The sequence below is a fragment of the Camelus dromedarius genome, chromosome 2 (genome assembly GCF_036321535.1).
Source record: "Camelus dromedarius isolate mCamDro1 chromosome 2, mCamDro1.pat, whole genome shotgun sequence".
Classification (NCBI taxonomy): Eukaryota; Metazoa; Chordata; class Mammalia; order Artiodactyla; family Camelidae; genus Camelus; species Camelus dromedarius.
In genome coordinates this window covers 72903538-72931473 of record NC_087437.1, presented here as the reverse complement: position 1 = coordinate 72931473, position 27936 = coordinate 72903538, and the positions used below count along the sequence as shown (strand labels likewise).

The window sequence follows — 27936 nt, the reverse complement described above, 5'->3', positions numbered from 1 at the left end:
CTGAAACGGAACCAACATGATTTCTTAAATAAGGACTTATGTTCTTTTTTTCTTATAAAACAATGCAAATCATGCAGAATATCATTTGAAATTAATCTTCAGCTCTAAACTTTAGACTCAGTTTATGGTATTTCTTTTCTCTTGTTTTCTCACAAAGCGACAGTTAGTACTGTATCATAAATCAGACCAGTCTTCTCTCAAATGTGAATATTTAGAAGAACAAAGTGGCCAAAGGCACTTTGGTTGCAGATCTCTAGAAACAGTTCTTTCATTCTCTGTTCATCTCTATGAGATTTCCTTCCATTATGTGCTGTATTTCTTTTTCCTTCTAAAGGATGCTGGCTTGTGATAATTCCATATGCGTCATACTCTCCACTTTTTGTTTGATGCCATCTGTTTAACACAACAGAAAAGAATTAGGAGCCCTATCACATCAGCTGAATTCATCTGATCCCCCTCCAAAGAAATATATGGCACTATTCGACTGGGGAAAAATCATGGGTGCTAAATCCTTTAACTAGTTTCAGATGTGAAACACGTGTTTTTCCCATAATGTAGATGTTACATGTTCTTTTACATCACTGCCCTCCCTTTTTCCTGGTAAACAGACTAGCTTTTGGCAAATCAAGACCATTTGACAAGCCCTACAAAGTGTGTTTTATAAGCGCCGGAGTCAGCACAATCTTGGGGAGAGCGCTCAGTTCGCCTGCCTTCACAACCAACCTGCTTCCTTGAAGGAGTCCCATAGCCTCTCATTTTGAAAACAGATATACTGTCATGGGCTGAATTAGGTCCCCCCACCCACCGCCAATTCATATGTTGAAGTTCAAACTCACAGTAGCCCTGAATGGGACCTTATTTGGAGACAGGGACTTAACAAAAGTAATGAAGTTAAAATGAGGCTACCAGGGTGGGCCTAAGCTGATGTGACTAGTGTCCTTACAGAATGGGGAAATTTAGACACAGACCCCCAGACCGAGAAAACACCACGTGAACATGAAAGTGGTCACCTACAAGCCAAGGAGAGAAGGATGGGACAGCCCTCAGAAGGAGCCAACTTTGCTAGCTCCTTAACTTCAGAAGTCGACCCCCAAAACTGTAAGACAGTAAATTTCTGTTGTTTAAGCCACCCAGTTTGTGGTACTTTATTACGGGAACCCTAGTCAGCTAACACAGATAACTATTACACATCCACCTCACTGGGCCATACTGAGGGTTCCGGGAAATATTCCAGGGTCCAACCCAGCTTCAGGGCTGAAGTTGTCCTTCCTAGAACACTGCAATTGACCAATTTCAGTGAAATTGAGACAATTCAAGCTCTCGTGTGAAATGCACTTCCACCCTCACCATGGTGTCCATGGCCTTAGGATATCCTGTACAGAGCATCTCTGCTTACTACCCAGGACTCAAGACAGGCCAGTTTGGGCCTAAGAAACCCAAGATCCATTCTGATTCCCTAAAGAAAACATGACAGTTTTGTAGACAGACCTGGGCAAAACCTGTAACTGAGAAGTTTATGGAGATCATGCTTTCTCCTCGATTCTCTTCCATCATCAGATCCACTTTTATCCCTCTGCAGTTCTCTTTTGCTCACACGGAGTTCCTTAGTGACTCACCTTTGCATTCACTGTGTCCATCAGGCCACTCATGCAGCCTCTCTTTGGCTACTCCTCCAATAGTGGTTCTCAAACTTTAATGGCATCAGAATCACTTGAAAGAGCTTTTAAAACTCAGATTATGAAGCCCTAGTCCCAGAGTTTATGATTCAGTAAGTCTGAGGAAGCACTACCAAGTTTCTAGGTGATACTGATGCTGTTGGTCTGGGGACCACACTCTGAGAACCACTGCTATGCAATATGACATTTCTGTTTCAGTTTTCCCTGATTACGTCCCTGCAAGTTCTCAGGCTCCCAAGGTCTCTATGCTTAAAAAAGCTCTGGCTCAGATCATCTTTTGCCTCAGCTACATAGGTCCGCAGCCATCCCCGATGTTGGAATACTTAGGGCAAGGAGCGCAATCAGCTGTGGCCAGTGACGGACAGGGTTGTGTGGCCCCATGTTTAGGGGCTAGTGCCCCGTCCATTCTGTAGGTTTTATAGGTGGAGCCATGAGCCAAGGGCTCTGACGTGTGTCTAGTTTATGAGATGTGGGCCGAAAGTTTATTTGTAAGTCAGATATTTGTCACAGTTAGTTCTTACACGTTGGCTTCATAGTACACATTACTAAAAGCCACAGTGTCTCAGAATCAGATTGAAGAGCATCATACTGAAGGAAAAGCACATTCATAGTCCTGACTCAGGTTGCTCCAAACTCTCATGTCACCGAGATTCTTCAGGTAAATCACAGTGGGCCGGGGCAGACTTGTAGCTTTGACGGCAAGAGGGTGGGGTCCAACTCAGCAATAGCATCAGAGGTAGAGACCAAATCTACAAGGGATGCTAGTATGTGTTCTTACACGTGGGTAAATTAATTGAGTGTGAGTCAAGTTCTGTCCCCTACGGCATACTGAATCTTGGTCCCCGCTCTGGGCCAAGCATAGTGCTATAACATACAGTAAAATGAATGATTTCACTTGATCAATGAATAAATGATTATCATCCTTTACATTTGTGTAGTTACTTGGAGTCCTTCCACTGGCATTATCTCTGTCATCATCTTAATGTATGGAATTTGCTCTCAAGTCATTTTTCAGCTTTTATGATTCAAGCTGATATCCTGTGGCCTGGTGACAGTGATACCACAAGTAAATAAAAGTCTAGTTGCTAAAACAATTTCAAAATAGAACTTCTTTACTTATTTCTGAAGAATGATCAAGGGAATCCATTGATCATGGTGATCACTTCTTTTTCATTTCCTTACTTCTCTCCATCTGCTTTTCTCACACCCAAGCCTCTTTGGACACTCCCAGGAAAGCTTCCTGCCCACAGCTCCAGCCCACATGCCTCTCATCCTTTTGTATCTTTTCCCTTTTCTTCCTAGTTTTGTAACAAATTGCATATCAAGTGCCCTCCTAAGGCAGGAAGAGTTTGGAATACCCATGTTTTGCCCCAATACTGAACTTAATTTGGGAGTTTTATCAGGACTCCCCAATAACAATACTCTCTTCCCAAGAGCCCATTCTTCTAAGCAGCTTTGCTTTAGCTTTTGAAGTATTTTTGTCAAATCACAATTGAATCTTTCAAAGGTGGACACTCACAAAAGGGCTGGGCTCATGTGATGATGAAAATGATCAGTAACTTACCCAAAATGATTCAGTTGAAAGCAATTCTCTTCAGCTTCTGCTCTGCAGGTGCATTTCTTTCTCCCCACACTCTCAACTCTCAAATTCTTAGGCATGGAAGTTCTGAGGGTTTTTATATTTAATCTAGAAAAGAATCAAGAGAGCTTTGCAAGGTTTTCTCAAATGGCGCAAACACCCCCCTTAGTGCAGAAGAAATGCAGTCCCTTGTGTTTGAAGTCTGCGGTGGTGGATGCAGACAGTGGCAGTACCCCTTATAGCACCAAGCTACTCCGGACAAAGGGCTGTGTCGCAATCTCCTATTTTGAATTTATCAAACAAAGAGAGAATGGCTTAGTTCTAGCTCCCTCAGGCAAAATCTCTGTTTACTGATTTAGTATCTCAGGAATGGGACAGGATCCGAGGCCAGGACCAAGGGGTGGTGAGAGGATTTGAAGGAGAGAGACAAACTATAAAGCTAAAAGTCGCTCCTAGCATCCAAATGACGATAATAATAGAATGTGGAGATAGGCAAGGACTGACTTTGCACTTGATAGCAAGTGTTCAGATTTCTACTGAAAATGGCCTTAGATAAACATGAAACTTATTATTCCCAGTTAAATAGCCGGTCTTGGAAAGGATGCTAGTTTCCTGGCAACTGCGTCAAACCTTGATCTAGTCTCACAGCTCGTGGTCCCCAGTTGCAAAATGGAAAGTGAGAGGGAGGAAAAGGTGAGATGCTCTATACCTGCATGTGTCCGCAGAAATGCTGACTGCTCTTTGAGTTCAAGAGCTCAAGTTCAAGCTTTTAGAATTAATTGAATTTAAGTTTTTATTTTCATTATTTTCCTCAATCTGGATTGCTCTTCACCCTCCTCTTCACTGCAGCAAATTCTTGCTTATCTTTTTGGTTTCAATGTAAACACCATTTATGCCAAACAGCCTTCCCTGGGTCTCCCCACCCGCCTTTAAACTAGGTGAATTCCTGCTACAGCTTCCGTAGCTCCAAGTGCTGATCCTGGCAGACGACGTATGACACGTCTGCTCCTGCTCAGTGATTTGTCTGTCTTTCTGATCGATGGTGAGGGCAATGACGCTCTCTGCTTTCCGCACCATTTAGAACAAGTGCTTAGCACACGTGAGGTGATATCTAGAGCTTTGGTTTTGTTCTCCGCCTATTCAGAGAGAAGAGAAATTTTGAAATATTTCTATGCATGGTCTCCTCTTTTTTAGGGATCTATATCAATATCTATTTGCTATTATTGTTTAGTTTGAATTAGTCTTTACACATTAACCTCATGTTACATATGAGCTTGTCTTACTTCCAGTTTTATTTTTTGTTTTTCTTCTTAGATCCTATCTGCTTTTCCTTCCTCTGTCCCCAGGGGCCATTCCAGGACAGAACTTTCTAAAATTCCAAAGCCCTCTGTACTTCAGAATTTTGAGAATTCTCGTTTTACGTGTTTATTTCTAGAAACTGTGCTTGCGGGAGTTCTGAGGTCTGTGGCTTCAACTTCAAGGTCATGGGAAAATCCTTACTGTTCAGAAGGCGCTTCCTGGAGCCTGGCAATGAGTATGTGCAGATGCTCTACTGGGTGTTAGTAGGAGAGACACCCTTGATTACCTGTGCTTAGAGTACTTCTCCCTGAAATGGGTCACCTCAGTGGGCAATTTCATCTAAAATGTCCACTTTGCTTTTGAGTTTACTTCTATTTTTCTTAGTAGTGACCGGTTTTTAAAAAGGAAAGAATAGAACAAGCATTGCTAGGAGGAAACTGAAGCAGGAGCAAGGTTAAGAGATAAGACAAAACATCTCCTTCAAGTGTGTTCAGGTCTTCAGGTCCAGATTATTCAGAAAAAACTTGCAGATCAATCAGGAAACTCCCAGGGAGAGAAATCTGTTTGAGGGAAACATGCATGACTTTGAACACACCTGCACTCCAGGGACAGAAAAGTGACCCTGATAGAGAGACGAACAAGCTTGCTGTTGATCCTGAGCAAGAGTCTAGAGCATTAAATCGCCGATTCGCAGGCTGTTGGGTCAGAATATCTTGACTTTGTCCCAAAGAAGTTGGTTAAAATCAAGTTTTGTCAAACTGAAAACACTACATCAGTTGAATACCAAAGAGGAACTTTTATCTCAGTAAGACATTTGACAAAGTTTGTTATCATATCACTAAGAACCAGATGGTAAACTGAGGACTATATGAAAGCACAATGGGGTAGATTCAGAGTTGATTGAACAAACCTATTAAAGGAAATGATTTAGTAGATCCATGTCCTTTGGAAGGAGCTCTCTCACGTGTCATAATGCTCACTCTGCCTGGTATTATGATGATGATAATTTAGATGATACTTCTCAAAACTGCCAAAAGCACCAAACTGGGAGGGAAAATGTGTTGGTTAATAAAATCAAGATCAAGATTGAAAGATATTTTAACTGGCAATAAATTTCATTGCCAACATCCCATGAACTTACAATTAAGGACACATGTGTAGGAAGTAATTTTTATTCATCCAATATTCTATATGTTGATTTAGAAAAATCAGAAAATACAAACAAGCAAATGGAAGGAAAAATTGTCAGTGTGAGAGTCATCAGAACTGTCCACAAAAACTGTAGCTCTCTTTCCGAGCTCACTGTAAGCTTACAGTTCCTGACTCCCTTTGAAGTAAGACATGGCTTTGTGATTTCCTTCTAACAACAAAATAGCAAAAGTGTCATGCAGTGTGTGCAAGTTGTCCCATCTTTAATTTCTGCCTCCGTGACAATGGAAGCTTCTGGAGCCTCCATCTGCCTATGTCTCTGAGTGGATCTGATGAGCAGACCCCCTCTCTTGTGACCTTTGTCGGTTTGCAGCACAAGCCAGAACCCATCGCTTGTTGTTAAGATTTGGCTGTTGCATTAAGTCACTGTGATTTGGAGACTATTTTTTACTGCAACAAAACCTAACCTATTTTGATTGATAAAACTGATATTTCTGAGTACAAAGATGAGATGTGTTTGTGGTAAGTTAACTCCCAGATCTTTAGTACACATGTATCATATACACAAAAATTGTAAAAATGCCACCACTCTATTTTGTAACATATTGGCTCACTTCATTATATTTTGAAGTAAATGTGTTTCTACAACATCAATTTTATAATTTCAGACATTGAACTCATTACTCAACCAATCCCCTACTGTTAGAACTTTATTATTCCCATTATGTGATAATTAATGCTATAATGACATTCTTTGTCACATCTTTAATATTTTACTTAGAATGAATTTAGGACAATAATATCATAGGAAGAAAGGCTATTGCTTTATTGGGCTTCTATTATCATTTCCAAATTATCCTAAAATAAGTGACACAAAGATACAGTCCCACTAGCTGTGTATGAGAAGCCCAGCTCTGCCAGATACTTTTCTACACAGGATATTGGCTATTTTCATTATTACCAGTCTAAGTTTGCCAGCACATTTGGAAGCTAGTTTGTTGGAACATTTCATCATGTTTGTGGGCCATTTTATTTCTTTCTTTGTTACTCTATGATTCATGGCCTTTTTTCTTTTGTCTATTTCAGTTGATTCACAAGATGTTATTTGATATTAAGTCTATTGGGAGGCGAGTACAGGTCAGAGGTAGAGTGTATGCTTAGCAAGCGTGTGATCCTGGGTTCAATCCCCAGCATCTCCGCTGAAAAAACAATAATTAAAAAATAGTAATAAATACAACTTGTTACCTCCTCCCCTCTAATATTTTTTAAGTTAAAAAACTGATATTAGGTCTATTAAATCCCTGTTATATATTTTATAAACGTATTTCTTGGTTTCCAACTTTTTAATATTATTTATGATTCTTCCATATTGAAGTTATAAATTATAGTTAACAAAATATAGCAATATTTTGTACATGACTTATGTCTTTGAAAGTCATGCTTAAAATATCTTCTCAAATCTCCAAATAAAATATAATATTTTCTTCTAGTACTCTTCTTATTTTTTACATGTACACTTTTAATCCCTCTGGAATGTATTTATGAATACTGAATGTAATAAGAATCTTTTCTTCCCCACTCAAAAAAAGACCTGGAGTTTTTAACTGACCTAAAACACAACAAGAAGCAAGTAGTGAAGCAAAGAAATTAATACAATTCTAAACTTCCTTAACAAAAATGTAGGACACACAAAAAAAGGAAGCAAATTCTATTGCATTCTCTACCCATGAGACCACATCTAAAATATTTAGTTTTGGGTTTTACATCTAAATTGGGATATTGGCAAATTGGAGGATAGTCAGAGAAGGGCAACCAGAATGATAGTGGTTCTGGAAACCCTGTCTTTTGAAGAACAACTCAAGGAATGTTTTGCTTGGAGAAGAGATGGATGTTGATGATGAAAATTACATTTGGATTCAGGAACAACTGCCATGAGGAAGTACTAGATTCATGCTGTGCAGTTCTAGATGTCAGCATGTGGTGCATCAAAATGTTCGGCAACACTTCTTTCTCTTAAATAAAAGGACGAATTTTGTGTCAGTTAGATTTGTTCAAAAATAGGCTACTGACATTCCCACTAGTGAAGAATTTTAAACAGTGACTAAATGTCATTCTATCAGGGAGTTTATAGAGGAGATCCTTGTCTGGGTTAGGATGTTGGACCAATAATCTCTAAGGCCCTCTCTAAAATCCTAGATTTTACAATTCTGGACTATGTTTGACCTGTCTGAAAAAAAAGTGGCTTACTAAAAATACCCTTGTTCCTTTCAAAAATTTAGGTCTGAGTTGTGAAAATGGCTTAAACTGAGAGGTTATGATAGAGCATCAGTTGAGGGGCAGGTGCACTGACTTTGGGCATTTGTGTACTGGCCCAGGCCCCACCACCCAGTAAGAAGTCTTGCCTGGGCTACAATTTGTCATTCTAAAAAAATGTGCAAAGTGAGCAAAGATATCATTACCAGACAATCTAAGGGTCCCTTCAAAATCTAAGATATTATAATTCTATGTTTAATAAATAGGTGGAATAAACTACCTAATCAGGTTTCCAGATAGAAACCCAGATGCCTATTCTAATAAATGCTGATCATTTCAGTGCCTTATCTTAGAGAACCTACAAACAAGTCCAGAGGTTAAATTCAAGGTTCATATATTCATTAGAAATGAAAATTTTTAAGAATCTATGGCACACCAGACACTATGCTAGTTATCAGAGATTCAAAGATGATTAAAATGAAGTCTGTGCTCTCAAAGATCTCACAGTTTAGTAGTGATGACAGCCTAGTAGACTATAATACAATGTGAAAATGGTGTTGAGTGTTTAACTGCTGTAGGTCCAGGGACATGCATCTTCTGTGTAGGTCTCTAAATAGTAGGTCTAGGCAATATCTAAATACTCCTCCAGCTCTACGTCTTGCACATGCTTCTACATCAGAAGAAAGACTAGCCTGCTATACCCAGTGCACCAGGGATAACCAGTGGTTGTGTAAAGACAGACGCTGAGCAGTGCCCCCCAGGCTCAAGTCAGAGACTGAATCACAACAGCCTATTTAAGATTAAGGAGACCTGTGGAGTCTCAATCAAGCAAACCACAGTCTCCACAAATCTCTCCCGATAATTACCTTCTATGGACATTTTCCACGGCACTGGCTCATCTAAGATTTCATAGTATGGTATAAATAAAACCCAAGGAGACACCCTCTCTGTGCTTTAGTAATGTGCTCAATAAAGACACATTTTGTTTGAGGGAAGGGTCCGATGACACCTTTGTGATATTATTAGCAGAATGTACTGATTCAAATGATGAATGGGAAGTGGCTCGTCTAAGTGTCTGAAGTTGGCCTTTGCAGAGATAATTGCATGACTTGCCTCCTGGAGCCTGTAAACTACTGGGGCAGGATTCTCACGTACTATTTTAAATAGCACTAAGCCCTCACATTCCCATGTTATGAAACTTCAGGTTTTGTTTCATTAGGAATAACCTAGCAGTACCTGATCAAGAACAGAGGGGAAAAAGCACATTACCTGGCAGAACAGAACGTTTCAACAAGGCCGTGTCACATGTGATTGTTTCTCCCATTACTAGCTTTCAAATAAGAGCATTCACAGGTATGCAGCAGTGGTCTCAGAATCACTTGGAGGGCTTCTTAAAGCATGCAGTGCTGACCCACAACCTAGAGTTTCTGATTCACCTGGGTCTGAGGTGATACCTAAGAATTTGTATTTCCAGCAAGTTCTCAGGTGATGTTGATACTGCTGGTGTAGAGACCAAACTCTGAGAACCACTGCCCTACAAGATGGTTAGCTGATATTTGACACATTCTTTCCCATCTCAAAGAACTTCCCAAACCAAGCCAGAGTTCCATACCCAGTCAGAGTCTCCCTAGAGAGATGCTCAGAAATAGAATAAAGAAAAGAGTGGAAGTAAACATCATTAAGAGTTTTCCTGGGGCCAGAAGAAAAGATATGAATAGATCAGTGACCTTTGATGTCTGGTGTCAGTGGATCGCATCCACACTGGGTGGAACCAATGACCTCATGTGAATCAGCACAGAGAAGACAAGGACAAAACCTATCAGGGTATCACGCTTCAAGAATTGGCTGCTTCCCTCATTCCTTAGGAATATCATAGTCCTCCTGTTTTCTTGGTATTTATGTTGTCTACCTGAGATGAGCTACTTGGCCTTTAGGAACTCCACATATAACCTGAGAAACTCCAAGAAAGTCTTATCCTCATGGCTTTGAGTTACTCAAGATGGATATGTTCTCTAAACAGCTCAATAACTCACCACTGTGGGTATTTATCGTGTTCTCTATAGCAGGCTATGCTAACAGAATTTCTTTAGAGTGCAGATATTTTAAAATCAAATGGTCCTTATATGTTGAAGATTCTTCTTTCTCTTTGGATACTTTTCTGCACTTGAGTTTCAAAGGCTGCAAGTAAGGGCTTTCCACACTGAGTCATCCACAGACTCTTCTCCTGACTTTTGATGGTGTGTGACCATGGCTGAGTACATGCCACCGAATAAAGCACTTCCAAGCTGGAACCACAGTGCTCAATTTGCTTCCATCCATTTCCAAAGACATGGCTGGTGGCCCGAGCTTCTGAACTTTCCATTTCCCTTCTGGCCCACCTCGTCTCCAAGAAGACATAGGCCCCCAGGGGAGAAAGGAAAGTCATTCCACAGACACAGCCCAGAAGAAAGTACCATCCCAGGGCAGAGCCACTGGCAGCCCACCCAGGCTATTCTGGGGTGGATCCAGCCCTACTGCATATTTCTCTAAGATAAAACATCAAGTTGAAGATACATGAAATACTTCTTTTTCTACAATTTTAAAATAAATGTAGACTTTGTAGGCTCCCAAAATAAACCTTTGAGAATAAAACAGTAAATTTTTCAGTAAGTATACTAGAAATAGATGGTTAGGAATCCTCTAATCTGGCGAAGACTGGAATGGAAGCAAGAACAGAAAATGAGCCAAAACTCCTGGTCACTAATAGGCTCCTCACTTAAACCAATATGATCACTTCATGCATTTTGATCTGAGCAGGCCACTGATCCCCCGGAAGAGAGTGGATTAGATATTTTAACTTTAAATGTGGTTAAAGAATAAGAGAAAGAAACTCAGGCAGAGAAATTGCCAGGCCTAGAGAATCATTATGCCTTTTCCGTTTTAATATCATTCCAAAGTGATGCTTTGAAAAGGCGTTATTTTGTGTCCTATGAGTGCCATGGGGTTAGATCTGTGTGGTTTGCCTCCTCTGACAGAAAACTAAAAGACTGACATTGTGATAGACTTGGTCCAGATCGGAAGTCGACCTGGAATTTGTGGACATCAGTCCTGCTATTTAATGTCAAGGCCTTCATCCTCTAAAGGTTAAAAAAAAAAAAAAAAAAAAAAAGTCCAGGAAGAGAAAAGATATGTAAACATTATTTTAAATGACATTAATGCGACACTCTCTAAGTGAAAAGGCCCCTCTAAGACACTTAACTGTTTCTTCTCTTGTTTCCTTCTGCAATCTATCTACCTATTATTCTTTCTCTCTGAAAAAAAGACTGAGGTAAGGTGGTAAAATGGAATGAATAAACATATCCCATAGGGATGCTTTAAAGATTAAAAGGATAACTTATGGGAAAGCATCCAGCAGACACATAGTAGATGCTCAGTAAAAAAAAAAAAAAAAAAAAAAAAAAAATCTTCTTCCCTTGTTGGCAGAGGGAAAGCATTGCAAGATTGTGGGCAGAAAAGTGTCGTTATGAGAGCTACGTTAGGTTCTTCCCCTTGCTGGAGTGAAATTGTTGAGAAAGGAACACCAAAATTTACACATCGAATCCCTCTTTGACTCTTTTGCAAACTGAGCTTTATTCTTCCCAGTCATTGCTGCAGGTTTTAGAACAAAGCCTTGAACAAAGCAATGCTCCTCGCAACCAAAGAGGGTTCTGCTAAACAACAAATTATGCCTGTAGTTCAAGGTTCTATGAGATTCCTGGCATCAGATTAGGAGTTCCTTTGAAGAAAAGATTGTTGTCTTCAGTAGAACTCCTGATTAGTTCTCTTTCTTAGAAGCTGTAATAATATACTTTCTATGGGAATTAGGTAGTCATCTGGTCAACCAACAATTAAGGACACACCATTCATATTTGGTTACACGTTTAGCATATATTTTCCTGTCTGGATGATTTTAAAGGCTATTAAGAACAAAACAGTTTTGCTCTAAGTGCGTATAAGTATGTTCTCTATTTAAAAAAGAGAAAGAAATTCTCTGCCATATCCACATAGGAAGCCATGAACTATAGTGAATGAGAGTAAGCTTTGGGTTCAGATGGTCCTGAGCTCAAATTTCTTTACTAGGGTTGTGGACTTGGGAAAGTTATTTAACCTTTCAGAGATGCAGTTTTCTCATGTGTAAAATGGTAGTGATAGTAGCTTACCTTGTAAGTAATTCTTGTTAAGAATTGCATGAGAGAGGGGAGGGTAATACTTAGTGGTAGACTGCGTGCTTAGCATGCACAAGGTTTTGTGTTATATCCCCAGGACCTCCAAAAGAAAAAAAAAAAAAGAATTACATGAGACAATGTGTATTATATACTTATAATGCATACAGTGTCTGCCTCACATAGGGAATGCATCAATAAACAGTGTTTAGTATGGTAGTGATGACCGCTAGTTGTGCCAAAGTTGGCCAAGCTACTGTCCCTGGGGCCATGTGCCTTGAGCATTTTTGTTTGACCCTTACTTTTGCCACCTGAACAATGCAAGACTGAGTCCCTGAAAGATCTCGGAAACATGACCTCTTTGATGATCACCATTTCCATATGGTGAAGTCCATGATCTGGCCAGAGTTTATTGGCCAAAGCCACGTCAGAACTTTGGAATGCAGTTCCATCACTGGGATAGCTGCTGTAGTGTCCCCATGAGCTTGAGGTGCTTAGTGGGGTGGGGTGAGGAGGCCAGCTGGAGGCTTCAAACCACTCTGGATCTTACCATCACCTCAGAGGTCTTTCAGCTCAGTCAGCTACCAGGAGGTAGAAGTTTAGCTTCCTAATGTTTGTTCCTGCTTAGAAATAGGCTGGACCCTCAGTTTTCCTAATTCTGAAGGCCTTGCAGCACAGCCCTGAATATTCAGCTTCCCCTGTCAGGAATAGACACAACTGTCCATTTGGAGACTGGCCAGCGAGAGGCTCCTGCTGCAGAGCATGACGGCTCGGTCTGCTGCCCTTTGACTCCAGGCAGGCTCCAGCTGCCTCCTTCCTGACCACGAAAGCAAACTGACTCCAGCTCCTCAGGTAAATATCTCTTCTCTGATAAGGAACCAAGCCCCAAAGTCCTTGAAAAGTTAAGTTTTTCCCTTCCAGAAGTTTCTAATCCACATAATCAGTAGCCTCTTCACACTCTCTTCACAGCACTTACGGCATTAGGACACTCTCAGTGGGTCGCTGAGTGATTGCAGTTAAGGAGCCAGACCATGACAGTGAACTCACTCATGTCCGTGGCCACCTAAGCAGTGGTGTGTTGACCAAGAGAGATAACCTTTCAGGGATGCAGAAGAAACTTTTGTTTAGTGAGGTGAGCAAAGTGTAAGGAAAGCTGCCTGTCCGGGGCACACTGGATAAAATGACATATAACAGAGCATCAATAACAGAACAGCTTCTAGCACAAACAGCACTCTGCTGTGGCAGGATTTGTTTTTCATTTGGTTTGCTTCTCTTTTTCACTTGTAAATAAATAAGGACATAAATGATTTTGTAGGGAAGCATAATAATATGGAGAAGCAAACTAAAAAATTAAATGTTTCCTAGGAAGCCACTTACATCTACTATGAATTTTGTAAAATGCATCCTCCTGGTCTCTTTATATATACAGTTAATCTCAACTGACTGCTTAATAACCCATTTTATGAAGGTACCACAATCATTTCTCCAAGCCTGAACTGTCAATATTTGGGTAGTTTCCAGGTTTTCAGTATTATAGGAGTACTTTGATGAATGACCTAGCAGATAAATATTTGTTCTTAGCCAGTATCCTTTCCCAACAATAAGTTCCTAGATATTGCATTTGCTGAGTGAAAGGCTGTGCACAGGATTTTGTTCCCATGAATAAGGCTGCTGTGAACGCCTCTGGACAGATGCAACGTTTGTCTCCGGGGAGTGGACTTTCCAGGTCTCGCACAAAGAGCCATGTCTCTGGTTTCCCAAGTCAGTCCCAATTAATTCCTGCTGACCCAGGAATTAGCTGTCAGTGCCTCTTTTTACTCTCACAGGTGTCTTGGTTTAGGCAATGTACATAGATAGTCACCCTAGGCATGGGGTAGATGAGTGCTCTCCTTTAAGAGAGAATGAAAACTGTTTCTGAAATTGTTGCATCAACTTGAACTACCCCAATAATGTGTAAGTGATACTGTGGATTCGCAGCCTCTCTGATGCCTATTTTTTCCCAGACCTTTTCATGTTTATCATCAAATGATCATAAAATGCTATTTTATTAAAATCATGATTTACATTTCCTGATCTCTGTTGACGTTCAACATCGTTTATATTTTTGTTAGCCACATACGTATTTTCTCTTGTTTGAAGTGCTTGGTCAGACCTTTTGACTACTTCCTATTGGGATGTTTGGGTTAAGCCAGTAAAAACTGAACACAGCCCAGATGCCTATCAAAAGGAGAAGGCATGGATGAGGTTCACTGTATAAAATGTGACATTAGTCAGCTGCCACAATGAGCTCATCAGAGTATCATGAGACACTATGGATAGCTCAACAATATATTAGTAAATAAAAAATAAATTCATAAAGATTAAATACACATATATATGTATGTACACAAATATACATAGAGAACAAAAATTAAATTTTAGAAATACAAATGCTACACAGAAATCTATATAAAAGAGAAAGCATTTAGATGATGATGAATATGAGATTCAGGCTACCTCAGAGCGGAGAGACCCAGAAGGACAAAATCCACAGGCCTTACGGTTGAACATCAGTTATTATTAATGTCTGAGCATTTGTTCTGGGTGGCGCATTCTAAGGATTTATCACAAACAAGTAAACAAGGAGGCAAAAGAAGACCTTGTGTAGGTCATGAGTGAAGATTGTGATTGATTCATTTCCAGTGAGGAGAGGGGAGGAGATGTACATTTTAAGGTTATTTAGAGATACCCCCGGCTCTGCCCTCAAGAAAGGTTAAACAACGTATATTCCCACCAACATGTGTTCTGAATTATTTGAGAAAGCCAAAGGGATGGGGCTGGACCCCCTGGGCCATGACGTACGGAGTGAACCGGGACCTCTGCCCTGATCCACTAATGGCGAGGCCTTTGGTCTGCCTTTCCCGTTCTCGTCTGTGCTGAAGGCCTGCCTGTTTTGGTCTCGTGTTGGAAGGTGGGACGAGAAGCAGGGCCTATATAGCATTTGGCTGAGGGCTGGAACCAGATGGAATGCCTCTTTTACCATTGTTTTCCGTGGCTCCCAGATGTGAAGAGAGCCACCTGCTCTCCAGCTGTCTCCATGTTTACTCCAGCACAGTCCCTTTTCAGTAACATTTTCTCAAATTTTACTTGCCAATCCTGTTCTAAAAACTGCCTGCTGTCCACCACTAACATCATTAACATGAACAATGAATGTCTGGTTTTTGCTGAAGATGCCAGAAGTGTTAGGTATGTGAATGAGAATAGATATACTTGTATGCATTTCTTTATTTTTAATCTGATAAATAGGCCTCCACCCTCCAGTCATGAGAAGTTGCATCTCAGCAATGTGTAAGAGACCCTCTCCCTCCCAGAGATGGCAGGAGAATAGAAACGGCTGAGAAGAGATGGCACCCTGACTAGAAATTTCAGTCTGTCGGCGAAGTGCCGGCTGTCCAAGCTTGTGTCCACTGGCATGCAGCTGCCTCTGCTCTATGTGGAATGCTGGAGTCAGGGGCCCTGCGTCAGGGCTCATCACACTGGCTTCACAGTGGCCTCCATCAAAGGTCTGTCGGTCTCCAGGCAGCCCTGTGACAGCAGAACTTGGCCCCTACCATATCTATTTGAAATAAAATACACATTGAATAAAACCACTCACCTCCGCCATCTTCAAGTCATGAGAGATCCCAGTCCTCCCCCACCTCCCCTGCCTCCCCCGATAGTCCTCCGAAGTGCCTCAGCTGGCCTGCTGCCACGCGGAAAGGCCTGTTCTCTGAGTGGAAATGGAAGAATGCCCTTCTGTCTTTCCAGAGTCTTCCAGCATAGCGAAGACAAAGTTTACTTTGTCATTGTGTCATTGTTCTGGTTATTCTTACCCTCAAAATGCATCAGAAATCTGCCCACTTGTCCCCAGCTCCTTTACGACAATTCAAGCCACCCTCAGTCGTCCATGCACTGTTACAGCAAATACAAACAAACCTCCCGTATTTCCTCCAGACAAATTCTCAGAGCAGCCAGGGGAAGACTTTAAAAACACAAGCCAGATGTGTTAGAGCCCTAATTAGTAAGATATAAAACAGTAAGAATAATAATGTGTTCAAATTAAAAGTCCCAATCAAGGTCTGTGAGGCCTGCGAGCCTTCCAGCCCTGTTCCCTGCTGTTTTTCTCTCGGGGCTGGATGTGGTTCTGTTTGTTTGTTTGTTTGTAACTCCCCCTAGCTGTTCGTTACCTCAGGCTCAGTCTGTCCCTCTGCCTGAAATTTCTTCCTGTCTACCCCCTGCTCCTGCCTCATGCTGCTTCCTCAGAGGGGCCTTTCATTGATTCCATAATCTAAATGAGGGACCCTGTTTTAGTTTCTCCTTATAGCCTTCATTGTCCTTCTTAGCATTTTCATGATTCATCATCATCTATGTGTTGGTGTGATTATTTTCTTAGTAACTGCTTCCTCCCTGAGCACATAGCACCAGTGCCCAACAGATAGTGGACACTCAAGAAGGTAACAAATGAAAGAGAAAGATACAGAAACTTGAATGGCTTAAGTTCGATTTAGCTACACACACACGCGCACACATGGTACTTGTGGATTATTGAGCAGCCCCACCCTCTCCTAACTCTCAGCTCAGAAACTGGGAAACGAGAGGCCTAACCCAGCCATTGTCACAGCATTTCTGTTTCATGTTACTGTTGACTGCCTACTTAAAAGCAATTCAATCCGTGTGCAAGGATTCCACGACAGTCATGAGACAAAGGCAAAAATGCCTTGGTTCTATATTTGCTACAATCTGTCACTTTTAAAATCCTTCCTATATGTGACTTTTTTTGATACTTGGGAGACCTCTATAAATCTGGCAAATATGTTTACAGGCTGGAATAATAGGAAGATATTTTGGGAATAAACATGTATTTACTTCCAAGCACAGACTGAGAAAAAGTTGTCCTAGGATTTAATCAGTTTTAAGAAGAATCAGCTTCTTGGGTCGTATCCTGCAATCCTTCCCCTTTCACTGTACCTCTTCCATAATAACCCCTCTCCATTCCCACCTTGGAGTCAGTCACACAACTTTAGGACTAGAATGGACATTCGAGACCCCCTGAGCTTTACATATGACCAAGGCTCAGTGAGATGAAGAGATGTGCCAAAGGCCACCCAACTCTGATCAGACAACTGTCAAGGACTAGAAAACAAGGTGACACGGTGAGCTTTTATAAAAGCATAGTTTTGATGACTGGCTCCCAGATTTTCTATTTAAAAAAAAAAGAAGCAAGGAACATTCTAAATCTGAGAGTGTTCTAATTCTTCAAAGGATTTTTTTTTAAAAAAGTTAATTGTTCCTATCAAGCTAAAGAAACCAAGATACTAAGACCTCAAAATATTTTAAAATCAAATCATTCCATGCAGAAAAATCTTCACATACTCCAGGCTTGTTTACATTTACCTTTTGTATTTCTTTCTATAATCAAGTAAGATTAAGTGAAAATTATCTGGACCACAATTCTGCAATGCAGTTATTAAGTCATTTATTTAAAATGTTGCCTTCTCTTTAATCTGAACAGTTCTAGGATCTGGCATTTTGATGTTTACAATGTAAATGATCAATTGTAAAAACATTTACTGAATTCCTATTGTGCAAAAGAGAGTTTACTGGGCCCCAGGAGAGCTGGGAAAGTGAGTTAGAGTGGGGTCACCTGGAAGAACTTATACTCTGTTATGATGGAAGGTGACCCATATAGCCAGAAACTCACCCCAAAATCTACCGACAGCACAAGTGGAAAAAGGACTTGTATAGCTGTGAGTAATAGCAGCCTCTGAATTTATCTTTGGAAACAAGAAGTATTAGAAAAGAAAATTAATCTTACTTCAATTCTTCACATTGGTGAAGCAAAAAGTTTCATCTGTTTTTTAAAAGTATACAGACTGATTGCTTGGAAATTATTTTTTTAAAGCTAAGTATTACTCTGAAACAAAGGTCATACCAATTGGAAAATATTTCTAAAAACAGTTCAAGGACAAGGATAAACAAGTATATTTGTAGTTGTCCCTAAGTCATTAAGTTGGTAACTGAATTAATTTTTCCTTCATATCAAATCATAGAGACTTAAAGCAGTCTCGCTGTTGGGAATTTATTCTGGATGTATTCCTATGTGATGATACCCACTGTGCTTTTATGAAATTTCTCAAAATTGAAAACAACATAAATGTTCATCAGAAAGGGTTGATTTAATCAACCGTGTTCAACCTATGAAGCAGAATACCATACCCTCCTGATAAAGAACAAGGGGGGTCTACAAGTACCAATATGGGAGAAGGACTAAGAAATATTATTAAATGAATTGGCAAAGAAAAAAATATGATAGAATCCTATTTGACAAAAATAAGATTGTATAATATACAATTCAAAAAGCACTTCTGGGTATCTTTGGGAAATGAGAGAATGGCTAGGGGTGAAGAGAACTTTTCTTTTTAATTTTATACCCTTATGTACCTTTTGATTATCTTTTAATCATGAATAGGTATTACTTTTTGTTTATTAGATTCTTATACTATTATACATGTATCAATTTAAAGCTATAGTGCTTTTAAATGGAAGTTACTTGGAAAAATGTCCTAACTTCTTTTCTCTCAGGGACTGTTGTGGGCTATGCACTTGCCTTAGCTTGCCCCATCTCTAATGATAGTGTGTATGGGCAGATCTGAATTTTCATTGCTGTTACTAAATTCTTTAATCCTGCTTATTTTAAGAAGCTCTATCTAGTTTCTTAACAGAAACCTGTTAAAATAGTAAATTTTAAGGTTCCTGCTAAATTTAAGTTTAATATTAAAAATTGTATGAGACCCTTGGTCTTTTAACTAACCATTCATTTAACCGTCCTTTATGAACATAGCATTACTTGTGTAGCATTTTTTATGTTACAAGTTACAAGTTGATTGAGACAAAGTATCTGATTTTAAGGGACATGAAATGCAGTGGGAGAGTTAGAAACTGGTTTTACTCTATACAACCTGTTCCCCAAAAAAGCTTTTATCACACAAAAGGGTGTGAGGTACAGAAGAAAATTTACAAAATTACATTGGATCAAGGAAGATTTCCAGGAAAACATAACAATTACCATGAATCTCAAAAAAAAAAAAAAAAAAAGTTGGTACAATGCCACTACCTTCATTAGAATACTTTATATGATCCAGAATTAGAGAATTTTAGACATAGAAGTGACCTTAAAAGAATATGAAGTCTATAAACAAGGTGCTACTGTATAGCACAGGGAACCATATTCAATATCTTGCAATAGCCTATAATGAAAAAAAATATGAAAAGGAATGTCTATATATGTGTAACTGAGTCACTATGCCGTGCACCAGAAATTAACACATTGTAAACCAACTGTACTTCAAAAACATAAAATAAAATAAAATACATTGATGGAAATGTTAAAAAAAAAAAGAATATGAAATCAAATCTTCCTATTTAAAAAAATATATTTTAATATTACTTTTTAAAACATAACTTTTTAAAACCACAAGGGCTGGTGGTTCAGATTAAGTAGTCAGTACAGAGTAGACATTTAACAAATGTTCCTTTCTTCCAAGACCAGGTGCACAATTTATAGGGCATTTTGTTCAAAAATGATGAAGAATTTCGAGCTAGCTACAACAAAGCATTCAACCAAACCTGCGCCTTTCAGAGCATGGGGCCCGTGCGACTATCACACAGTTCTCAGGCTCATGACGCAGGGTCCCTCCCTCCTTTTACCTAAGTTCCTAGAAGACCCTAGAGGCAGAATCCAAACAAGAACCCAGATCTCCTCAGACCCTGCTTCATGCCTTGTGCTATTCAGATTTAGAACAAAACCCAACTAAAGTGGTAATTTATGTAATGCTTTTTAAAATTTTCCTGCACACAACTGCACAGTCATTTTAAGAAATGTACAAAATCACATTATGTCAGTTGCTCAAGTAGTTAAATAATCCAGGCCTTTAGGCAATGCAGTGGGTCATGGATTCTGCCTTTCACATTTTCATTTTTTGCATATTATAAAAAACAATTGAATTTATAGCGCTATTTTTTTAAAAAATGATTACAATAAGAAAGCTCATACTGTATTTGATTACAATACAAAAGCCCTACAGATGGCAGAAAAGCATGCTTCTAACGAGGTGCTGGTACACTCAGCTCTTACCTGTGTAGAGAAACAATGGTCAAAATTTAAAAACTCATAAATAATCCATTAACCTAAATTTGTTTTTTTAACTGAGGGGATAAGACAGTATAATATTTATTTGTATATATAAATGAATAAATGTATGCCTTTATTTGTTCATGGAATAAATGTGAGTCAATACATGCCAAGAGCTTAGGACAAGGCTGGTTCTCCATAGGTGTTCCGTGACAAGTCGTGCTGATGGAAAAGTGGGTGATGATGGAAAAGTGAATGACTAAATAAAGAACCACAATGGAATGTTATTCTGCTATAAAAAGGAACAAAATACTGATACATGTTACAACATGGATGAAACTGGAAAACATGCTGAGTAAGAGAAGCCAGACACAAAAGGCCACATATTGTGTGATTCCATTTATATAAAAAGTTCAGAATAGGCAAGTCCTTAGAGGCATAAAGTGGATTAGTGGTTGCCAGGGGCAGGGAAGAGGGAGGAGTGGAGAGTATGGATTCTCATGGGTATGGATGTTTGGGGTTTCTTCATGTGATCAAGGTGTCCTGGAATTAGAAAGTGTTGATGATTGTGCAACCCTGTGTGTGTACTAAAAACTATTGAATGGTACTGTTTAAAAAGGGTGGATTCTATAGTATGTAAATTATACCTCAGTTTTTTAAGTTTTTAAAATAACTAAACCAAGATGGAGACTAACTTACTAAAGATCAAATATTTAGTAAGTGGAATTCTGAGTCAAACACCAGGACTTCCGGCTCCTACCTAGGGCTTTCCCAGTCTATCAGGCTGCTGCCCAGAAATTTGCAGAGCACCACCAGCCCTCTCTAAGGTGCCATGGACATAGTGAGGCGGGAAGCCCCATAAAAAGACTGGCAGGACCCCTAGGCAGGGCCGCTGCTCTCCTCCCACTAGCGTCCGGTTCGCTGGCCCAGAGGCTTTATCTCACTTTTTGCCTCTAAAGCGGCTAACTTACACCTAGAATTCTATTGGTTCCCTGAGCTCACTTCTGATTGGTTATTTCCCTCACTCCTGATTGGATATTACTCTCACTTCTGATTGGTCCACTTCCCTAACTTCTGATTGGCCCATTTGTAGTACTTTATTTGCATATGATGTTGCAAAGTGTAAAACTGGCAGCCTATAAAAGGCCTGTGTAAACCTACAGATGCGATTTCTGCAAGGATAGTACTTACGTGTAGGAAACCAGGTGGACCATGGTGTTCACCCAGAGGAGGCTGCTCTTTGACTCCCGAGGCTCTGATCTGTGAGCGGTGCAGTACAAAGCAGGGTAGAGAAAAAGCAAGGGGAGAGCACCTTCCAAGAGGTTCCTCATTTTCCCTCCATCATCCTAGACATCTCCCTAGTAGCCCTTGTATCTCAGGTCTTTCTTGAGAATCCAGGATAGCTAGCAATATCCCTGTTGTGCCTCTGCTATATTCCGTGGTACCTTAGAATATTTATTTCCTATTTTTTCAAGTCTAATTTATTTCTAGGCTAGCATAGAGCAAGACGACCTATAAACTCTTGTGAAATGCTTGGTATTTGTCCTTCAGGACAAATAAGCCTATTTTGGCTATAACAAAATAACAACAATCACAGTTTGTCCTTGCTTATGAGTGATATGTGAAAGTTTCCTAAGGTTTCTTCTATTTTGTACACACATTCATTTGTCACAGCAGAGTGAGGCAAGCATCATCCGTTACCTCTCTTCTAAAGCAAAAAAAGATAAAAAATAAAAAATAAACGTAGCACTAAAACCTCTATTTTCTAACTCATTTTATTTTCCTTTCTTCTCCCCTACCAAGGGGCTCAAGCAGTCTTTCTTATGCTTAACTTTTTGCACAAAGGTTGGAGTAAAGTATAAGGGAGGTGAGTGATGGGGACATGTGGTTTTTGTCCTCCCAGGAAAAGCTAAAGGTTATGGTCCTGCTCTCAAAGATAGACAATCAATCATAGTTAAAATAGCAACATGTCACTGGAAAAGGAAAGGAAAAGCAAAACTATCAAATAAAGCAGATATGTAATATCAGGTGACACCAAGGAGAGGAAACATTTAACTCGACACGTGTGTAGGAGATTTTTACACAAAAAGTTTTATACTCATCTCCAGGCACATACACACAAAAAAAGCAGAAGTGTCTACGTGCTCGTTGTTGTTGCATACTCATCACTCTTACTTTGAAATCAGCAGCCATTCCTTGATGTATATATTAACTGGGAGTGGAATTTGGGAGAACGCTGAAGAACAAAAGGTCCACCTTTAAGCTGTGAGGCAGAAATCATAGGCAACCAGCCAAAATTTATGTGGTTCTTCAACTTTTGGTCAGGATCAGAATGCCTCTCCCTCACTGACTGACAAGGAATGGAATGTAAGGTTGTGACTCATGGGTTCTCTGCAATCCTGAGATTGGCTCCATTCTAACCAAACCTCTTGGATTCCTCTTAGCCCCAGTCTGTTGAGCCTCCCTGAGGACCATTCCCCATGCACTCACAGAACTCCTGTGATAGCTCAGTGACAGTCCCACCCTCATCTGCCCGTCAGCCCTGGAATTTGAACTGTGAGAACACGTTGATTCCCGACTCAGGCACTTGAACCAGTTATCAGTGAACTCAGGATAATGAAGTGGGACAACCTCCCACCACCCAGCAAACAGTGGCTGATATATGGGGTATAGGAAATGATGGGCTTTGAAATCAAACAAACTCAGAAGTTTATCTCAACTTTGCCTTGTATTCTATATAGAACTTGAACGAAAACTAGGATTCGTCTCATTGAACCCTAGTTTTCTCATCTACAATAATGGAGATGTTAGTGTCTTTCTTTACAAGTGTTATTTTGAAAGAAAGGGAGATAAAGAATAAAAGTTTTCAATTTACAAGTATTTCCTAATGAATCTTAGATTCTCCCTTCCTTTTCTAATAATGAGTTCAGGGCAAGCAGTCTCTTGAGAGTGGGGAGGTCCTGAGGGATCAATCACAGACCAAATGCACACATTCACAGAAGACATTTGACTTAATTAATCTCCTGAAATGCTTTACAAGGACTTTCTTATCTTCTGTCTATTCCAGTGTTTCTAAACCTTTTGTTCATTACCACGCCCCAAGAGCCTTTATAGACATTTTTTTCCTAATCATCCTCTCTCGCATGAAGTTTAATACCAAATATACTATTATATCTGATAATGTACTATATGTATATCTGTGCTTCTTACATTAAAAAAAAAAGCAAATTTTTTCACCTTCCTCCCAAGAATCAATTTTCATCCCCTTCGGGGTGATATTACCTCCACTTAAAATAAATGGTCTATTCTGTAAAAGTGTTAGAGGATTTATGAGGACATATTTCTTAATGACTGTGGAGGAAGACAGTGTTGGGATTCTATTTCAGAGCACTCTCCCATAATCTCATAGCTATTAGAATTACAAGAGAGTTGGCCAAGTTTTAACAAAATTTTTATTTCCTATAATTTGCCACCAAGGTCCAGATCAACATGTCAGAAATAAAGAAAGAAGCCTGGGATGCAAGAAATTAAATGACACTAGGCCCTAACCCTCCGATGTGTGCTTCCCTGCCTGGGGGACATTGTGACACACCATCTGCAGCTCGAGTACACAGATAATAGGGCTAAACCTCCAGAAATTAGTCTTATGTCAACTGGCACAATGGTTTCTCCTCTCCTCTATGAAGATGTCCAGACTCTGCCCAACTACACTTTTATTCCCCACTTAAAATTACAGCTGGGATCGCTTTCGTCTTACTGAAGTTTTTATTGGAGAACTTTACTAGACTGCAGCATTTATTTGAATTTTTTAAATAACTCTGATGACAATTAGTAAGACTTCATTTGTACACAGAGCTTCTAAAAAGTAGGCCAGTTTTTTTTTGAGAAAACCTCAAAATTTCATACTAAAAATTTCATTGAAAAATGGAATTTTGTTACTATAAACAACAGAACAACACCAAAGTTGGTAAAATTAAAGATAATAATATAAAAAACGACAAAATAGAACAATACTAAGTCTTGAGGAGGATGTGAAGCAACTAAAACTCTTGTACACTGCTGGTGGAAACCGAAATGATACAACCACTTTGGAAAACAGCTTGGCATTTTTCTTAACAAGTTAAATATACACTTACCATTTTATCCAGCAAATCTTAGATACAGGTATTTGCCCAAAAGAAATGAAAACATAAGTCCACACAAGATTTGAGTACAAACGTTTATAGCAGCTTTCTTCATAATAGTGAAGTACAAATTGTGATATACACTACTATAAATAAAATAGATAAACAACAAAAACCTACTGTGTAGCACAGGGAACTATATTCAGTATCTTTTAATAACCTATAATGGAAAAGAACCCGAAAAAGAATATATATATATATATACACACACACACACACACATATATATATATATATAGCTGAGTCACTTTGCTGTACACCTGAAACTAACACATTGTAAATTAACTCTACTTCAATTCTAAAAAAAGTTTAAAAGAGAGGCTAAAAAAACAAATTGTGATATATTCAATGAAATACAATGTAATACTACTCAGTAATAATAAAAAGAACAAATTACTGATAAATGCAACAACATACGTGAGACTCAGAAACAATAGGCTTAGTGAAAGAAGCCAGACACAAAAGAATACACATTGTTTGATTCCTTTTTTATGGAACTCTGGTAAAGGCGAATCTAATCTATAGTGACAGAAAGGCGGTCCGTGGTGCCTGGGGCAGGGCTGGTGGAAAGAGGGTTGATCGGGAAGGACGCAAGGGAACCTGGGGGTGATGGAAATGTCTGTATCTTGATTGTACTAGTGGCATATAGACGTATACTTCTGTCAAGAGTTATCAGCTTAACATGGGTGCGTAAAAAAAGTAGGCCAAAATGATAAAGATACAGCAATGGAAGTTGCCAATTGTGAAAATGCTGCAAGTAGTGTCTATGGAATTATTACAGCACAAGTCTCAGTATCACTTTTTATAGCTTTATGAAGCTGCGATTTACATACCATAAAATTCTCCCTTGGGAAGTGCATAGATAGGTGACATTTAGTAAATGTACACAGTTATGCAACCATCACCACCACCCAGTTTAGAACACACCCATCACGCCAGAGAGCCCCCTCAGGCCTCCTTCCCACTCCCACCCCTGCCCCAGGCGACCTCCCAGGTGCTCTCCGGATGCTCTTGCCTTTTGTAAAAATTTCATATAAATGGAATTTTACAGAATGTAAAATGTAGTCTTCTGTGACTGGCTTCTTTTTTGTGTTCTTTTCTTGTTTCTTTTTTCACCTTTTTGTTTTCTTAAGATGAAGAAATTCAAGTCCAGAGTGGACGTGGGACTTGCCTGAGGTCATGCGTTAGTAGCAGACTTAGGACAAGAGCCCACATTAGCTGACTCTCAGTCCAGGACCTTTCCCCGGTGCCACGCTATTGCCAGGATATAGAAGAAAACCGTGGCTCAGGAGGTAGATCCGCTGTTCTCTCTCGCTGTGTAGTCTAGGCAACTAACCCAGCTTCTCTGAAGCTAAATTCTCCCGCTTTTAAAATGAGGATAACAAAACCCAGTGTGTAACTCTGTTGTGAGGAATAAATTAAGTGTACAAAGTGCATAAGACAGGGCCAGGCAAATATTAAAAAGTTAACAAATGATAGTTATGGTTGACTGGAAAATCATTTAAACCACATCCCATCTTGAGAACAAGGACATAGGGAGGGAAAGTAATGCAAGGTAGTAACTGAAAATTAGGGTCGAACCATTGACTTATTTAAAAGAAAAATGAATCCCACAGCTCAAAGACAGTGCCAGTAAAATGGTGAATGCTTCGCTGAAGGTAGCTGACTGAAACATTGCTTTATTTTCTTGGTAGGAGGAACACTTTATGAATAATCATTTTTTTTTTCTTGGCCTGATTTTATGCCTAACTCAATAGTTCTCAGTCCTGGCTGCACATTAGAGTCACCTGGGGAGTGTTAAAAATTACCAATGCTTGGGCCCCAGCCCAGAAATTCTGATTTCATTGGTCTGAGGAGCTGCCTGGGCGCTGAGGATTTAAAGCCCCCCACCCCAACCCCAGCAATGTTAATGAACAGCTATTGTGAAAAAGCCGTGGCCAGACTGAGAATCTGATTTGTTTCCTGGGATTTAGGGAACAGATTCAAAATTGAGGATTAAACTGTCTTTAGAGCACACCACTTTAACACCTTAGGAAGAGGCAAACCGCAGAGCCTGCCCATCCTCCCTGCCCGAGATGTTCCGTCCGCAAATGGGCTTTCTCAGTTTCCTAAACAGAGCTGGATGTCTGCGCAATCAAGCCTGAGGGCTTTGTATGAATGATACTCGCTGTTTCTGCTCAGAAAGAGGAGGTTGTCCTCTACCTCCACCTCCACTGACACTGTTCTTTTCACTCCTCAGTCAGAACTGGGTTTTAACATGCATTCCTAAGCATTAAGTGCATCTCTCATGAGTAACAGTTATAAGGAGATAAATAAAATCTGCATGAACTGCTGCTCTAATGAAAAAGCTCTCAGTACCCAGAAAGCCTGGACAAGCCTTCCGCCCTCTCTAGTCTCCCAGTATTTCACTTGTCATTATCACATACATATAAATGATATATCTAATCTTCGAGCAGTATATTTAAATTATATTTCCCAAGAAAGGTGATGGCGCCGTACATAATTTCCAGAAGGAACTGACAGATGTAATCGAGGAAATGCTATATTAATAAATTATTATCCCCTTCAGAGAAAGTAATGACAGACTTACTGACTTACTAATTGGTCAACCGTGGTATTGCCAGGTTGTGACATGACATTGATCATTACCTGGTGAAAAGAGTCGGTGCCTTTGTGTGATGCTGTGTCTTCCTGGGAAAATCACTAATAAATCCACACAAACCAGAAGTGTCGAGGAGAGTTTTTGCTATGGAATTGAGGGAGAGTTTGTTTAAAGAAAGGAAAACTACTCTAAATAGTAAAGTAAATATTTTCCTCTGCCTTTGGGTGACCTTATGCTCAACCTCTTCCCTTATGAGAATGCTGTCTCCAAGCCTGTGGTTTTGTGGCATGTTAGTAATTCTGGAGAGCCTCTCTGTAGTTATGCAATGAACCACTTCCCAGCCACACAAACTCGATTTCCCCTTCTTTTTTCCACAAAAACCTATATACGTACTAGCTTCCTCTTTTCTTAAGATGGACTCTCTTTCTTCAATGCCAATATCAGGTCATTGCCCCTGAAATTTCTTTAGTAAGAGTCCTCATCCTCATTTCTAAGGCACAGCCTGGCAGGTCTATCAGTTGTATAGAGGCTCTGGTTTCTGGTGGTACTAGGTTAAAAGAGTCACCTTAAGTTCATTGGTCCAGTCACTTGTAGAGGTTTGAGGACATTAGTCATGATGTAATCAAAGAGATTATACAAATCCAAGACTTTAGATACTAACCTAAGGCTATTGTATGGTAAAATTTCACTTACATAAGATAAATAAGTTCTAGAGGTCTTCTGTACAATCCTATGCCTACGGTAAACAATACTGTATTGTTCACTTAAAATTTTTGAAGAGGTTTAAAAAAAGAATATAATGTGACATGAAGAGGGAGAGAGTATAGCTCAGTGGTAGAGTTCATGCTTAGCATGCACGAGGTA

The 27936-nt window shown here is 39.7% G+C and overlaps 1 protein-coding gene and 1 long non-coding RNA gene across 2 annotated transcripts in view; one reads left to right on the top strand and one right to left on the bottom strand.

Moving 5' to 3' along the window:
* PHLDB2 (pleckstrin homology like domain family B member 2) overlaps positions 1-27936 on the top strand; it is a 208185-nt gene that overhangs the window by 35438 nt on the left and 144811 nt on the right. The window lies entirely within an intron of this gene.
* Positions 210-27303, bottom strand: LOC116154339 (uncharacterized). Its single transcript, XR_004138166.2, has 3 exons — positions 27120-27303; positions 3241-3363; positions 210-393 (listed from the first exon to the last, which is right to left on the bottom strand). It is a non-coding gene; the product is annotated as an uncharacterized LOC116154339 (long non-coding RNA).